Below are 17,179 nucleotides of genomic sequence, written 5' to 3'. Positions count from 1 at the left end.
TTGTCACAACCTGGCTTGTGGGAAGTGACAACGAGCTCTTATAGGACCAGGGCACAAATAAGAATAATATAATAGTAATCTTGCTCTTTATTTAACCATCTTAAATATAACATTTGTTAATCAAAAAGTGTGAATATCTCCCCACAGGTTAATGAGAAGGGTGTGCGTGAAAGGATCCACATACCTCGTGTGAAAAACTCATCATCATGCAAGTGGTCAGACATGTGAAAATGATGGTCAGTAAAGAAAACTTTAAGCTCGTCTCTCAATTTTAAAAAACACGTCAATACTTTGCCCCTTAGCAGTAATTGTTTCAAAACATCTCCTGCCATGTCACTGATGCTTCGTGAAGCACTGTTGTTTGATGAAGACATTGTCTGTATAGTTGTTTTGGCCTTTTCTCCCAGCATTGTCCCAGCCATATTAAGTCCTCCACAATTATATGGGGCTTGCCTGTCCTAGCCACTCGGTAGCTCACCATGTAAGGTGCTTCTAGCCCCTTCTTATTAATGGTATCTGTTGCTTTTATACATCTTACTACTCGAAAGTTGTCTCTATTCTCGCTCAAAAAACTCCTGTGGCTTATTTTTCAAATTGTCATGTTCCGTTTCTAAATGTCTGTGCAAGAGTGAAGGTTTCCCATGAGAGAGTAACAGTTAATGTGATTGGATGTTAATTATTTGAATAGGTTATCTGTATTTGACAATGTGTTGTTATTTCGCTGAACACTAGATGGTTTAACTTTACTCAGGCGAGAGAGAAAAAACTCACCCAAATGTACAGCCCCGTTGGAAAATGTAAATCTACTGTTTTTTTTACCCCCTTTCTGTGGTATCCAATTGTTAGTAGTTACTATCTTATCTTGCTACAACTCCAGTACGGGCTCGGGAGAAACGAAGGTCGAAAGCCGTGCGTCCTCCGAAACACAACCCAACCAAGCCTTCTTAACACAGCGCGCATCCAACCCGGAAGCCAGCCGCACCAATGTGTTGGAGGAAACACCGTGCACCTGGCGACCTGGTTAGCGTGCACTTCACCTGGCCCGCCACAGGAGTCGCTGGTGCGTGATGAGACAAGGATATCCCTACCGGCCAAACCCTCCCTAACCCTGACGACGCTAGGCCAATTGTGCATCGCCCCATGGACCTCCCGGTCATGGCCGGCTGCGACAGAGCCTGGGCGCAAACCCAGAGTCTCTGGTGGCACAGCCCTAGACCACTGTGCCACCCGGGAGGCTCTATAAATGTACTGTTGATTATTTTTGTATTTAAAAAAAAATGCATAATGTGAATAATATTTTTATTTGGCACATCCCAGTTTGGGAATACCTGCAATATGGGATGAAAACGTGACTGTGTTTCAGTTTGATCAACTGTAGGGTCCTAATAAGAGCAGCTGCATACAGCCTTTGCACCCCTCCATCTGGTCAGGGTAAACTAATTGGTAACGTCAGGAGAAAATGTGAATGTGATCAAATTTAGTTTATATTCAAAATTGGGCTGGCTAGGCTGCCTATACGTTTTTAATAAAAAAGATTAACTGGAATTAATTCATCAACATAAAAGTGATGACAGATGTGATTTTTTAAAAATAAGGCCTACAGTTTATGCAAACATGCATAAAGCAAGCTCATCCCTGTGAGTTATATTGTCTATCGGTTATTGTCTATGTGTCTGGGTAGAGGAAATCCTCCTCTTAATCTAGTCTACATATAATGAATATGAACATATATAAGGTAGTTCAACAGGGTTTTCATCCCCCACGGTGTCAGCATTTTTTCCCAGGAGTCTTTTTAAAACCATTCGACTGGTCACATCATAGCCCATATAAAACCTTTTAACAACTGATTAATCACTGACAACCAGAGTTGTCCTGGTTATATAAGGAAAAACTCCAGGCCCCAGTGGGTAAAAATTGCCCCACCGCTCTGGGACCTATGGTGCCACCAGTCTGCTTGCAGTTGTCAGTTATCATTTGGTATGTGGATGATCAGGGTCTCTTGTTCAGGAACATTTCTTGGGCTACTTTGATGTGTCAAGTGGGCGAAATACGTAGCCCGTTTATGACTTCATGGATTTTGAGACTTCATAGAGCAACTCACTGTCCAAACCTACGATGGCACAGCTGTAATGGAATGTATCTGCTATTTCTATTTACAGCTAATTCCCCCCCTGTTCCCTGGGTAAGAGGTGGTGTCCACTCCACTCCGCTACCATTGTCAACTTTCTTCTGACATTAACTGAAGCCCCTTCTCATGTGCCCGCTCTTACACTGGCACATTGAATACTTCCCCTCCAAGCACTGCGAGTACCCATATCAATTTTCTCACACTACTGTATGTAGACTCAACACAATCACATTATTACACATCAATGATTTTACTTCATGCTTGGACTAACTCATTCTTAGCTCTTTTGTCTAACTGTGTAGTGTGTTGTGTTATTGTCTTTTTGTCTTCCCAGTCAAACCCTGTCCTGCACTGGTCAAGCCTCTGAACACCTCATCTCATGCCTCATACCCTCATTCAATCACTACTGTGATCCTTTTCTAACACTGTGTGAGTAGCCCTCTCATTCCCATTCCCCATAATATTGTACTAGAAATGTCTTTATTAAAGGCTTTATGTTCAAATAATTAGTCTTTGGCAAATTTTTTAACACTTTTTGTCGTGTCTGTGCATTCCGTGCCTATACCATGGGTCTCCCGTCCTCCTCAATTATTCAAGTCACCAGCCTCCACTGCTATGAACAGAGGTCGTCATAGAAAGTGACACAAAACCGCCTATGTTGACAGCCTAATCTCACGTAACATTGTAAATGTAAATCCGGGATTTACATACAAAATAATACGAAATGCTCTGAGACCAGGTTGATGTTGAAGGATAAGGAATGTCCTTTGCTTCGGCTTCAATTCCATGTGATAAGTTTTTTTTGTCTTTCTCCCAACAATGATTTACTCCACTGTCTACAGAAAGGAACAAATGATGGAAAGACTATTGTTAAATGATCTGAACAAAAAGCAGTCAAGCAGTCAATCTGACAAACACACACACACACACACACACACATACACACACACACTAGAATATATCTTTGAGGAGAAAACCACGCAAAAAATCCCTTCAGAACTTCACAGTCTGTCTTTTGTCAGGCTATCTAGCACTGCCATCACACTTTGTGAACGCACACTGATGCCCCTCAGTAGGCCTCTGCTGCCTACCTGTCTGCCTGTCCATCTGTCAGCCTCTGCCTGTGTGTCTGAGAACGCTAAAGCACAGTGGAATCTAACAACACAAAGCAGTAGGAGCTCTAAAAAAAAAACAATGAACGCTCTACTCTATAACCATTGTTTTAATAAAGCTCTACTCTATAACCAGTGTTTTAATAAAGCCCTACTCTATAACCATTGTTTTAATAAAGCTCTACTCTATAGCCAATTGTTTTTAATAAAGCTCTAATCTATAACCATTGTTTTAATAAAGCTCTACTCTCCTGTGACGACCGACTCAACTGAGCGTTCCTTTTAAGCTCTGAGGGTGGGAGAAGGGAGATGAAATGAAGACTTCAGCATCTGACTCCCCGTTATTGAGGGGGTCTGGACGAAACGGATCTCCGCTTGTTTGAGTCATTAGCGGACGTTTGGGGCTCAGTAATAGACGGAGCGCCGCACTGATAAGGAACGTCAAACCCGCCATATTTTCTATTAGCTCTATCAACTCTAATCTAAAATGTATGGGCAGGGATACGGATAGGCTACATCTCCGATGACTTGTGATGATAGTCAATGAAGATACTGTACATCTATGAATAGCAATGCTAGAGTGAAGAGACAGAACATTTAATCTTGTCTCTATCGGATATGATAAGGCATCATGAACGAAACTGAATAACTGAATGGTGTATTGGCTTGAATTATAAGGGTATCTTCAGTATGATAAATGGCGGTTATCTCTTGGACTGAACAGTCCATGTATTTATTGACAACCTGAAGTAAGTGTCAATTAGCCTGGTTCCTCTCTAGGTTTCTTCCTAGGTTTTGGCCATTCTAGGGAGTTTTTCCTAGCCACTGTGCTTCTACACCTGCATTGCTTGCTGTTTGGGGTTTTAGGCTGGGTTTCTGTACAGCACTTTGAGATATCAGCTGATGTACGAAGGGCTATATAAATTGATTTGATTTGATTTGAATTAGGCTTACTCCATAAGTTCCAGACGTACAATTTGCATGACAAAATGCAACGTGTTATCAATATCTCAATGTCAATGCATTTAAGATGTCTCTCATTATCATAATCATGTATTATCATAAAAAGAATACTTTATTAATCATTTATAATTTGCATAGGGAAAGGACTAATAAACCAGAGTTACATATTAAGCATCAGCAAAAAATATCCAGTCCTTACAACCTTAAAGGGATTGTTCAGACAAATGACAAAAAAAGCGAATTGTCATTTTGTAATTTGGGTGAACTATCCCTTTAAAAACATTGTAAGATATATATTTTTTTGCGGTGTCTCTATGAAACCTCCAAGCACGTTGTTTTGAAAGGGCACAAATGAATGTCATGTCTTCTGAGAGGCAGGCAGGGAGGCATGAAGGCTGACTAGCTGCCTGAGGAGTGACAGTGTTCGGAAGAGACCAGCACTACGAAAACAGACATTGTTGAGAAAACAAAGTCTGTGCACTGTTCAAGATTATACTTAAGAATTTGTCTCAAGTTTTGTTCTTAAAAACCTACACCCCAAAGAATTTGCTTAAAGATATGACCTGTTTGAATACAGACACACAGATGATAAATTAAGTAGTAGAATGTATTTTCTTTGCAAAAATTCTTCTTCTAAAATACTGAAATTGAACCATTAAGTAAGGACCACTTTTAACAACACTTTGCTAAATGAAACACTTTGCTAATAAAACAAATGATAATTTTTAAAACAATAGTACCTTGTGTTCTTTGCTATAAGTCCCTCTCAACATTAATATATTGTTTTTGTGCGTCTGAGGGAAAACAAGTAAGAGGTCACGAATTAGAACAATGCATGTTGATTCCAATTACGGTAAAAAGCAATGAACAAGATGTGCTAATGATGAAAAAAGAAGGTGTTTGTGTGCGCTATCAAGAGCCAGTGTGGAATATTTAATATCAGATTTATTTCCATGATGTGTGTTGTGATGAGACTTCAAATGACTCCCTTCCACACAGTGTCTGCATCAACACAACAAAGCATTGTGGGTATTTATCTCTCTCTTAGCGCGGTGAAACAATCAAGGCTTGGATTATAGTGACTCTTCAAGACGGCACCGATAATGAGATCGTCCCCCACTTCACCGTCAAGGACTGGCGGGAATAAAACAGACAAAATGCTTAATAAATGGATACGGTGTTTTATTTTATTCACCGCCCCCCACCCAAAAAAAAAGGAAAAAGCCACAATTTTCAATTTATGAAGCTGGAAATTGTGTGCTGTGTCCCTCCAGACTCGCATTAACTATGACTGGAGGGGCCAATCATACTTAGATCCGTGCTGTGGTCTACATTTCCTATGCAGGACATGCCCACTCCTCTCCTCTCCTCTTCTCTCCATCCCCCTCTCACACCCTCCACCACCCATGCTGAGGGTTGTCGGTGCAGGGCCACTATTAGTGCTGGAGAGATAAAACTGTAAGTGTTGCTCCCAATTAGCGCATCACTGACCAAGCTGTGGGTTCTCTTCACCAGTTAATGCTGGCTGAGAGAGGGGGGAGGGGGATGAGCAGGGAGGGAGAGATAGGGGAGAGAAAGAGGAGAGAAAGGGAGAAGCGATGGGCAGTGAGAGAGACAAAAATGAGAGAGAGAGAAAGGATAGTGTGGGAAAAAAGAGCGAGGGAGTGAAATGGGGCTTAAGCATTCATTTTGAGTGGAGAGACAGGTCCCATTGACATTTAACAGCGTTTGTGCAACTTGGTGCGGAGGTTATGATGCAAATGAGGAGGAATTAAAAGTGGATAGAGGTTTGTCATTGATGGATTGCAGTCTGGCAGTGCTCACCACTTCCTAGTGTCCATCAGAGGCGATTACTGTGTAATTAAACCTTATTTCTGGACTCTCCGGCGCATAATTACTTGTGGGGGGGGTGGAATATGGAACCATCATCTAAAAGCTGTGGCGGCAGAATGCGTTAGCGTCAAGTTCTGTCCGTGGCCTCAGTCCAATGTCAGATCCAGCCGGCTGACAGTGCAGAAGAACAGTCACTTTTAATAAGAGGTGAAAACATATTAAACGACACAGTATGCTGATTATAGAGGATTTAGGCTTTCAAGTGTTCCAGTCCTTTGTGTTATTTGCATAATGTATTCTTTCCATCCACCTCTTCTAGAGCTTTGGGCAATTTCCTCTCACAATTTGAATCGATTGCACATTGAAGGCTACTTAAAGGGAATTATCACTTTGCATATTTTAATTGTTGTGCGGGGAGAGGACTGTTAGGTGTATCCTGTTGAGTCTGGCTCTGGCCAGGTGATTCTAGTTGTGCAGTGGTGACCAGAGTAACCCTCCAAGTTCACACATACACAAACACACACGCACGCACGCACCCACACACACCAATATTTGCAATGCAAATGAAGAGCACAGGAGTAAGTGCCTCTTTGATATCAACAAAATGCCAACACATTGATTTAACAGCACTCCACTAATGATCTACCGGTACTCATAAGATTCCCATAACAATACATACATATATAACTGTTTCAATGAAACCTGAATTAACTAACATTATGTACTGTATCTTTAAACCCATCCAAGGTTTGTATTGTAATGCGAAGACCTTGGACCTGCAACATATTGTTGCTATGTAGACTCTCAGGGCCAAATTGTAATAGAATGTACATACACGCAGTAAGGATGGGACTGGTTGTAGCTTTTCAAATCAACTTAATATTTCATGCTTTGTTTTAAAAACAAGGTAAGAAAAAAGAACAGCGGCTGAACCTCAAATCTCACAGACCTCATAAAGCAAAGTGCAATGGACAAAGACCAAGCAGAAACTCCATTGCTCAGCAACCGGAAATCTCAGTCTGCTTTGCACAGCTAATTACACTGTAGCTAGCTTCCTACGCTTACCATCAACCATATAATGATGCTTTCAAAAATGGTAGGGATAAAAGCACCTAATTTGCATTCATAGTAGTCACTTTATGTGAATTCTTTGTGTGAGGTAAGGTTTTAGTGTTTTTACTTGACACTTTTCCCCCCAAAATAAATGAATTGTTACATTTTAATGAGAGAAATGTATGACTAAACTTTTGGTGCACTGCAACATACCAGAGATATATTTTAATTGCACACGTTGTAGGTTGAGGTGGCACAAAGTTTGTTAAAAAATGTGCATTATCTACTGTATACTGCATACACAGTGCATCAATCTGTGAAGATAATCCATATTATCTGTGTTTGATATCAAATCATTTGCACTACAGGAAATGTAAATTGTGTAAAAACAACACATTTAAAATTAAAGTACAAACAATTAAATTAACCCCCACCGCACCCCACCCCCCCCACCGCACCCCACCCCCCCAAAACAAACATATTACAAAGATCTCGCAGAGCACTGTTTTTTTCCCCGAAAGTACGGCCTTGATTTAAATCTAAACTACACCCTTACAAGAAAGGGTTCCAAAAGGGTTCTTTGCGGAGGGATAGGGTTCTACCAATAACTATTTTGATCTGAAGGACCCCTTCTGGAAGACAACGTTTCTTTGTAAGGCAAAGTGTTGTACCCAGAATTTTAACATCCTAAGAACAGTTTTTGGAAGAAAGGTTCTTTGATGATTCTTCGGAAGGCAAAGAGGATTCTTCGGAAGGCAAGAGGGATTCTTCGGAAGGCATGGAGGATTCTTCGGAAGGCAAGAAGGATTCTTCGGAAGGCAAGAGGGATTCTTCGGAAGGCAAGAGGGATTCTTCGGAAGGCAAGAGGGATTCTTCGGAAGGCAAGAGGGATTCTTCAGAAGGCAAGGAGGATTCTTCGGAAGGCAAGAGGGATTCTTCGGAAGGCAAGAAGGAATCTTCGGAAGGCAAGAGGGATTCTTCGGAAGGCAAGAGGGATTCTTCGGAAGGCAAGGAGGATTCTTCGGAAGGCAAGGGGGATTCTTCGGAAGGCAAGAGGGATTCTTCGGAAGGCAAGAAGGATTCTTCGGAAGGCAAGAAGGATTCTTCGGAAGGCAAGAGGGATTTAACATAGAACCATATATCATATTTCCCAGCATGCTCTATTGCAGGGTGATTTTTAGAATTGTTTTAAAATTTTGCATGTACATTGGTTGATACATTTTATGCTACACAAAGATTAATAACATGAATTTTTTTTAACTAAACCAATCTGTTAGTAGTTGGACTTATTGCAGAGATGGTTATTCCATTGTAGATCATTGGGGTAGTCTCAGTATTCAATCTTCCCTACGCTGGCAGTCATTCTGAATGCAGGTTGCGGGTGATACAAATTCCACTTGTTGGATATCCTAACTCTGAGTGTACAAAGGAACACCTGCTCTTTCCATGACATAGACTGACCAGGTGAAAGCTATGATCCCTTATTGATGTCAACAGTTGAAACCACTTCAAGGGGAGGGGAATTTTAAGCCTTGAGACAATTGAGACATGGAATGGGTATGTGTGCCATTCAGTGCGTTTGAACGGGATATGGTATTAGGTGCCAGGCACACCGGTTTGAGTGTGTCAATAACTGCAACGCTGCTGGGTTTATCACGCTCAACAGCTTCCTGTGTGTATCAAGAATGGTCCATCACCCAAAGGGCATCCAGCTAACAACTGTGGGAAGCACTGGAATCAACATGGGCCAGCATGCCTTTGGAACGCTTCCGTAACCTTGTGGAGTCCATGCCCTGATGAATTAAGGCGCTTCTGGGGGGAGCGGGTACAACTCATTAGTAAGAAGGAGTTCCTAATGTTTTGTACACTCAGCGCATAATGTATTGTTATAATTCATTTAAAGGCCATTCATAGAGGGAAGAACCTTTAGATTATAAAATGGTTATTGGTAGGATCCTTCATAGAAGGTTCTAGGTAGGACCATATACAGGGGGTTCTTTAAAGAACCATACATATAGGGTTTTCGGTGAAGGGTTCTACCTAGCACCAAAAAGGGTTCCCCTATGGGGACAAACTGAAGAACCCTATATGGTTCAACATAGCACCTTATTTCTAAGAGTTTAAACTCTGTACTGTTATGTTGGCATTCAACAAAGTGAGAGGATGCCATGAAAACAAGCTTTATTTTCAAGGAACACAAAAACTCAATTGAAGACCGTAGATCTTAAAAAAATACAAAAAGAAAATAGAATTTCAAGAAAACATCTTTAATGAATCAGTTGTTGTCTTTTGTACCTCAGACAGATTACATGAAAATACATTTAAGTCGACTGCAAGTATGGCAACATATTCACACATATAAACATGTATGTGGTGCATTTTGTATGTATTTATGTATATAAATATGTACAACAGAAACACGTTACACTCAGTTAAAGTTTTGTGCAAGTGTGTTTTACATCTACTAATTATATATAAAATCCCACACAAACCAAATAATTTTCATGTGTGCCCACGTAATATACACAATCACACAACTACAGCTCACCAAAGATTAAAGCAACGCATTGGATTATGCATCAAGAGAGACCTCGGGGGGACCTGCAAAGTCCAGCAGTTTCCTCCAGTCCACGAAAAATGTTCCCTTGCGGGTGTTGTGTGTCTATCTGTATGTCGCTCGGAGTCTTGAGTGAGTGTGCGTCCGGTTTTGTCAGACACACGTTAGACTGTACCACCATCTCCTCTGCTCAGTGCCTCTGAGGTAGACTCAAGCTCAAGGACCTGTGATTTCCTGCTCTCCACCCACTTCGCTTTTTGTTTTTCTTTTGTTCGATTTGTCAACAAATTGTAGGACATTCAGAAGACATAAATGAAATACTACATGTGTAATATGTAGCCATGAGGTAGAAATGTCTCAAAGAACACTATAATAAAATGATTGAATAGAAAGCGGGGAAAAAATAAACAAACACAGAAACCACCAATAACATTGTTTGCAAGTTCTGGTACAAAGAAAAAAGAAGCAGAGAGAAAAGTACATAGCAACACAACAAAGACAAGAAGATTGGTTGGATAGTACAATTCAAGTGATTTGGTTGTTTTCGAAAGTACTGTATATGTGAAGGAATGGGCTTTTCGTGCTCTCAAGTACATCAGTAGGTTTCAGTTTAGAGAGGACAGACTGAATTATGAGATAGACCACGTTGTGGTCAGTTGACAGACTGCACTGCAGTTTCCATGTGCTGTTGACACTGTCACACACACGCACCCGCACGCACGCACGCACGCACGTACACACACACACACACCTCAGCGTGTCCTTTCCTCTCCTCAGTGAGAGTGAGTGGAGAAGTGAGATTCACACGCCTGGGCTGTGGGTCAAGGAGTAGGGAGCGAGACTCCATTTTCTATTTCCAGAACAAGCCTTCTAGTAATGAGCTTCTACACATACAGCACACTCAGGCTGTGAGCATCCGTCTGTTAGCACTGTATCACGTTTGTGAAACAGCTGAACATTCCGATGAATTGAAGTTATGTGAAAGTGCATTCAGGTCAATCTTAAGTAACTCCAGAGGTGAACTAAATCTGAGAAGTTGACGTGGATGTTTTGCGTTCTAAGGTTTGTTCGTGTGTAGCATATCAATAAAGCATTGTACATTTCACCCACCTACCATTATTTTATATGAGTGAAGTATAATTTGAGTCAAAGTTTCAAAGGCCATGTAAGCGGTTATATTACGGTCGTGTTACTTCCGTGGATCTACCCTTTTATCTACCCAAGTGAGAGACATTGGAGAAGTGTTCAATCTTACATAGCCGAGACGTCGTGGTAGACGAGTGCAATGTGCAGTCACAGCAAGTTCCATCTAAATTCCATTGAGTGCTAAAATGGAAAAGGTATGCAAACTAGAATTGGAAATAATACCAATCATAGGAAGAGATAAACGTTACACTGGTCACAAGCTGACAAAACAAACAAAAACGTAAAGGCAAGCAACATAGGACTGGCAATCTCAGTGCTCGGGGATTGCAAACCAGTGATTATGAACACCAAAACAAAAAATACACACAAAGGAATGCTCTAGTGCAGCTGTTGTACAATAATAATAGTACACCTACGGTACATCAACACCGCAACACGCATAGCAACAGTCACGCACAGAGAACAAGAGAAGAGCAACAAAATACATTCAAATGCCACACAATGAGCTATGAATCACTGTTCTGTGGGTCTTTTGGAACTGACCACAGTAGACTGACTGAACGTTTCTTAAAGGTGCAGTGCAGCTGTTTTTTTAAATCTCAATATCAAATCCTTTCTGGGAAACATTGAAGTACCTCACTGTGATTGCTTTCAATTAAAATGGCAAAAAAATTATAATATACCTTCTCAGCAAAGGGCAATTTCTAAAGCAATAATTTTGCTAGGACATTCTGGGAGTGGTCTGAGTGGTGTGCTGTTATTGGCAGAGAGGTTCGGAACTCTCTTTCTTATTGGTCTATTAACTAATTTACCGCATGGTGATATCACCATGAATGGCCAAAACTCCATCCCACCAAAACAGGAAGAAATTTCAGGCTTTTCAAACAGCTCATACACTAAAATTACATTATCATAATTTTCATAATTTCCCAGTATTATTCCAACCTCATAGTGTGGAAATATATATAAAACACAGGAAAATCACGTTTTTGACTGTACTGGGCCTTTAAGAGCCAGGATGAGTGTCCAATTAGTGGTATATCCACCGTGACCATGTGCTTGGGTAATGTTGTACATACTATACAATGAGGATGCGATTGGCCAAATACCTTAAACAATACCTAGCTCCTACCCGCAAGCCCTTGTTGAGTCTCCTTGCAGATATGACACAACTGGATAGGTGTTAGCAATATGACCGAATATCTCCAGAGCATTCCAGAGTTCAATCATTATAGCCATAGTGTTGTGAACAGTCTTATCACGTCAGATCTGTACCTGGAAAAGCCAATGAGGACCTCTGGTAAGGAACTGAAAACATGTTTGGAATTGAGCCCCTGGTGCTGAACCTCTGACCTCGGTGATGAATAAAGCTGGCAGCCTTTTCTCATTCAAACCGACTCGACTGGCTGACATATAGCAGTAATTAGCATTTGGCCATTTTGGATCTGAGGCTGTCCCCCCCGACTGTTCTGCTGCCTTCTAGATGAGTTGAAACCAACTGAGGTAGAAAACAGAAAGTATGTGATCTTAAAGTTGCATTTTATTCTGGGAAATAAGGAATCACACACTGTGTCACGGCACCGTTCGCTTTTTTTCTCATTTGGTGGCGTTTCTGCTTCATCGTCAATTACAGTAATTCTATGACTTCCAGTGACAACACAATAGCAACTGAAGTTCATCGTTCCATCTAAAGAGTTGTTCGTTGTTGACCACCTTCCCCTAACATTCATATAAGCCACTATACGTGGTCATCAGTGCCCCCTTAAAACATCAGGGGAACAACTCTCTTGATTCAATCAATACATATACTCGGGATCAGAAAAACACACTCGGGCATCGCATTTTCTAAAAACCTTAAAATGGAAACTGAACTCATCGCCAAATTCTTCATTTAAGCACCTCCGGAAAATAAAAAGAGAAATCTCCATATTGACTTATTTGTCCCGTCGTTCCAGAACTAAATCTGGTTACATTCATTTTCATCTCCTTGACCGTCTCCCCTAGAAGGTTCGAGGTAAACCTAACACTGCTTCTCTAGATATTATATAAATGACAAAATCTTGGTCTTAATACTCTCAGAGGATTGTAGTGCTTTTGTGTGGTGATGACGTTGAGGTACTGTACAATTCACAAACACTTTCCTGAGTTTTTTTTGCAGACAGAGGATCAGAGATGAAGTGTATGGATCGGAGGTCCAAATTCCTGTCACCCCCTGAGGAATACTGTTGATACTTGGTGAAATGGCAGGAGAAAATGGCAACTCTAATTTTAATTTTGCTGTTGAAGTTTAAAGCTCATAATATCAGCACATGCCATTAATGTAGATTGTGAGGCAAACAAAATCATTATACATTAAAAAAAAAGAAATTATAATTAAGAAAGCACCACTACAGGCACTTGGTTAGCCAACTATATTTTTAGGGGACAACAACAAATGTATATATACACACGGTCCTCCTCTGTCTCTTCTCAAGTTGACCCCTTCTTAATGTGTATAACTATGCCTGACTTTAGCAGCGTCAAGCATCCTAATGAAATCTCTGTTCGTTACCTGCAAAACCATCAGGTATCACTCCAACCAAGTCTCTTGATGTTTCTCCACCTCTGGTGTCAGGTCTCATGTGTGGGGGGTTTACGTCGCCCCTCTTGTGTGACTTCCTCTCTGGTTAGCACGACAGCCAGGTCAAAGAATTCCCAACGCCTCTTTCTTGAGGACTTTCCCCCCGAGGTTCACTGACCGCACCCAAACATTTTGTTCCACTCGGTGTACGTGTCGATCTCTTTCTGCGATATACTGGGCTGGAATTTGCAAAAAACACTGTCAAAGTCCTGGTAGGTGAGGGGTCGCATCTGGCCCTGGGGAATGATGCTCACCGAGAGGTCCAGGCCTTGGGAGGAGGTGTGCAGCATGCCCACCAGGGCCTCCTGGCACAGCCTTGCCACGTCCAGGCCGGAGAAGCCCTCGGTGCGCTGGACCAGCAGCACCAGCTCCTCCTCACTGAGGCAGTACTTGCGCTGGGACTGGGACAGCAGCTGGCTCAGCATGTGGTGGCGGGACGAACCATCCGGCAGCGGCACCAGGACCCGCCGGCCAAAGTACCGTCGCAGCCCCTCGTCCATGTCCTGGGGCTTGCTGGTGGAGCAGACTACCAGGACGTGGTTGTTGGAGTCATCGGCCGGCCCCAGGAGCAGCGCATCAAGCTGGGCCAGGAGCTCGGCCTTGAGGCGGTGAACGGGGCTCTCGTTGCTGAGCTGGGCTGACAGCAGCATGTCCACGTCGCTGATGAACAGCACTGATGGCTGGCGGCAGCGCGCCACCAGGAAGGAGGCCCGCAGGATCTTGTCACCCTCTGCCAGCCACTTGGTGGCCAAGGTGGAGCCTCTGAGCTGCAGGAAGGGTGCCCCCAGCTGGCTTGCCATGCAGCGGCCCAGCAACGTCCGGCCCGTTCCTCTGGGGCCGAACAGTAGAATGCACCTCGGGGCCGAACCTAGGCCGCTGAACATGTCCGGACGTAGCATGGGCCAGAGAACCTCCTCCTTCAGAGTGGCCTTGGCCAGCTCCAGGCCTGCAATGTCACTCCAGTCCACTGGGGGTCCCTGCTGCAGGATCTCAGAGGTCACCATGTCCAGGAGGTGGGGGTCGCTGCTCTTCAGCTGCTCCTCAGCGGGCCGGGAGGATGAGGTCGCCCCCGTCAGGGAGAGGTGGGAGAGGTGCAGGCGGTGCTCGTCCCCTTGGTCGCTCAGGGAGGGAGAGGTGAAGCTGCCCAGGGAGTCAGTTGAGCGCGAGCCACCCCGAGTGGAGGCATAGGACGGAGGGGTGAGGGCTCCACCCGCAGACTGCTCAGAGGCCATGGGCTGCTTTTGGGTATTAAACGGCAAAGATGACTTGCCAGCGTTCCTGTCAAAACCATTCCCTCCGCCGCCCGCATTTGAGATGCTGCTGTCCGGTACCCTGTACATGGGGCTCTCTGCGGTGCTGCGCGCCTGGCCGTAGACAAAATTTCCATAAGTGGAGTCCATCTCTCCTTGCCCTGTCATGTAGAAAGCTTTTCTCTTCAGAGAGTTGGACGAGCTGCCATTCAGAGGCGTGGGCGCGATGGGGCCAAGGTTGTGCGACTGGTAGGGGTACCCAGGGAGCGTGGAGGAGGGGGGCAGGGGGGTGGGAGCGGCGATCCCTGACGGTAGGTAGGAGGATGGAGGGGGCTCCCCCAGGGCTGTAGCCTGGCCCCACAGAGCTCTGGGAGGGGTACCCGGCATGTGGGTAATTGTAGCCCGAAAGGTTGGAGGATCCCCCATTGTAGGCCGGGACCAGGGAGGGGTGTGGGGGCGGAGGAGGGGGCTGCAAGAGGCCGGAGCTGTGCAGCGGGGAGGTGGTGACCTGGGAGCTGTAGCCCAGGTAGGAGCCACTGTAGCTGGGGCCGTATTCCTGAGAGGAGCCTGCAGAGGAGTGGAGGGCCGTGGCGGTGTGACTACCACAGCTGCTGCTGGAGTAACCAGGCTCTGTCAGGCCGCTGGAGGCCAGGCCCGGGGATGGCGAGCTGCACATACCAGCCACCTCCGCCGCCACCCCTCCTTTCCTCATGGACATCCCCTCGGGGACGCAGTAGACCCCCTCCTGCCAGGCCTCGCCCTCCCCCTTCCTGCCGTTCATCCCGGCCTCGGCGTAGGAGTTCAGCAGGGCCCTCTCACCTGGCATCTCCAGGATGCCAGAGTACTTCTCAGCGTACTTCTTGAGCAGGTTGGAGGCGGTGAGCGCAGAGATGTCGTCGTTGGCCCAGGCGTACTGGTAGGTGCTGCCGCCGCGCTGCAGGTGGCCCCGGTAAGCCTCGGCCTTGTGGGCCGGCGAGCGCGTGGTGGAGGTGATGTCAAAGTGCTGCTCCGCCCACTGCGCATGCTCTGGGGTCCACTGCATCTTTAGGCCTGCAACGGCAAGAGCATAGAGACAGACAGGACAGTTAGGTTGGTCTTATTTATAAGACAAAGGTACAGCCACTCAAAATACAGCATCTCTTCACTTAGGCTCTCTGTCAATTGGTCTTCGCTATGCTGTCAACAGATTGATTATAATGGCTGTGATGTGATGACAGTTTATTGGGAGTGATCAAACACTGTCATGCTTATGATAGTACGCACTGTATTTTGCTTAATCATGGAGATTCACTGCTGCCATTTCTTCAATATAAAATCGAGAATACAACTCATGAATATGTATATGAATCTGAGCTCGGAGGTTATACAGTGGGTCATTTATGAGGTTATACAGTGGGTCATTTATGACATGATTCACACATCATGATCAATAATGAACATCCACGATGACTAATGTACTACTGAGCAAGATGTGTTCTAGTTTAATGAAATTTTACATTACGTGCTACTGTATATTGAATAATAATTACTGTGAATAATAATTTTATATTTGACGTCCATCAGTTTCATTTAGTGAATGGCTTAAAGATGCAATATGTCACTTTTTGGGCGACCCGACCAAATTCACATAGAAATCTGTTTTATAGATCTGCCATTCTCATTGAAAGCAAGTCTAAGAAGTGGTAGATCTGTTCTATGTGCGCTATTTTCATGCTTTCTGTTCTTAAGCTTAGTTTTTGTGTCGTTTACTTTCGGTTTTGTACACCAGCTTCAAACAGCTAAAAATACAATATTTTGGTTATGGAAAATATATTACACAGCGGTTTAGATCGTACAATGATTATTCTCTATACTATACTTGCTTGTTTGGTCACATAAACTGAAATGAACCCTAACCCTAACTATTATAATTTTTGCAGCCAGGAAACGGCAAAGCGATTTCAGCAAGGTGCATCTTTAAATAAATGTAAAATATTATATTCATGAAAATGACTAACTAACGAAAATTCTTCACATTTAAGTCGTCTGATTCTTTTCGCCTCTCGCATTTCTTTTGTTTCTTGGAACACGGATGGTAAATATGACACGAGTAATGACAGATCACATGAAGGACACCGCCTCTCTGCCTTGGGACCGTGCTGGCTGCTACCAGGTTAGGACAAAATAATGCACCCTGCACATAACAATATGACACAGACATGGCAGGTCACTCCATAATCCCTCTCTCATCTCAGGCGGCCGGAGATGGTTTCAGAACGCGCCTCGCCTAGTGCAGCAAGCAATCTCCCCCGCCGGCAGTGTTCTGCTGCTTTCATCAATACACACACACACACACACCAGAGCCACAGCTGGCTATGAATTACAACACCCTGTGTATGAGGCCTCCGCTATACACCGCACAGTGCCGGACTGCACCTCCACCCCGTCACCTCTCTCTCTCTCGCTCTGCCTTTCCATCTCCATTCGTCTCCTACCTTTCTCTCTTGCTCCTTTTCCCTGTCCACCCTCTCTCATTAC

At 43.9% G+C, this 17,179-nt stretch overlaps 1 pseudogene; it reads right to left on the bottom strand.

Annotated features, from left to right (window-relative positions):
- Positions 1-9,351: 9,351 nt before the first annotated feature.
- On the bottom strand, positions 9,352-15,716 carry LOC112266453 (annotated as a pseudogene).
- Positions 15,717-17,179: the final 1,463 nt, after the last annotated feature.

Source organism: Oncorhynchus tshawytscha, linkage group LG14, assembly GCF_018296145.1.
Source record: "Oncorhynchus tshawytscha isolate Ot180627B linkage group LG14, Otsh_v2.0, whole genome shotgun sequence".
NCBI classification, from domain to species: Eukaryota; Metazoa; Chordata; class Actinopteri; order Salmoniformes; family Salmonidae; genus Oncorhynchus; species Oncorhynchus tshawytscha.
This window is presented reverse-complemented; position numbering and strand designations above follow the sequence as displayed.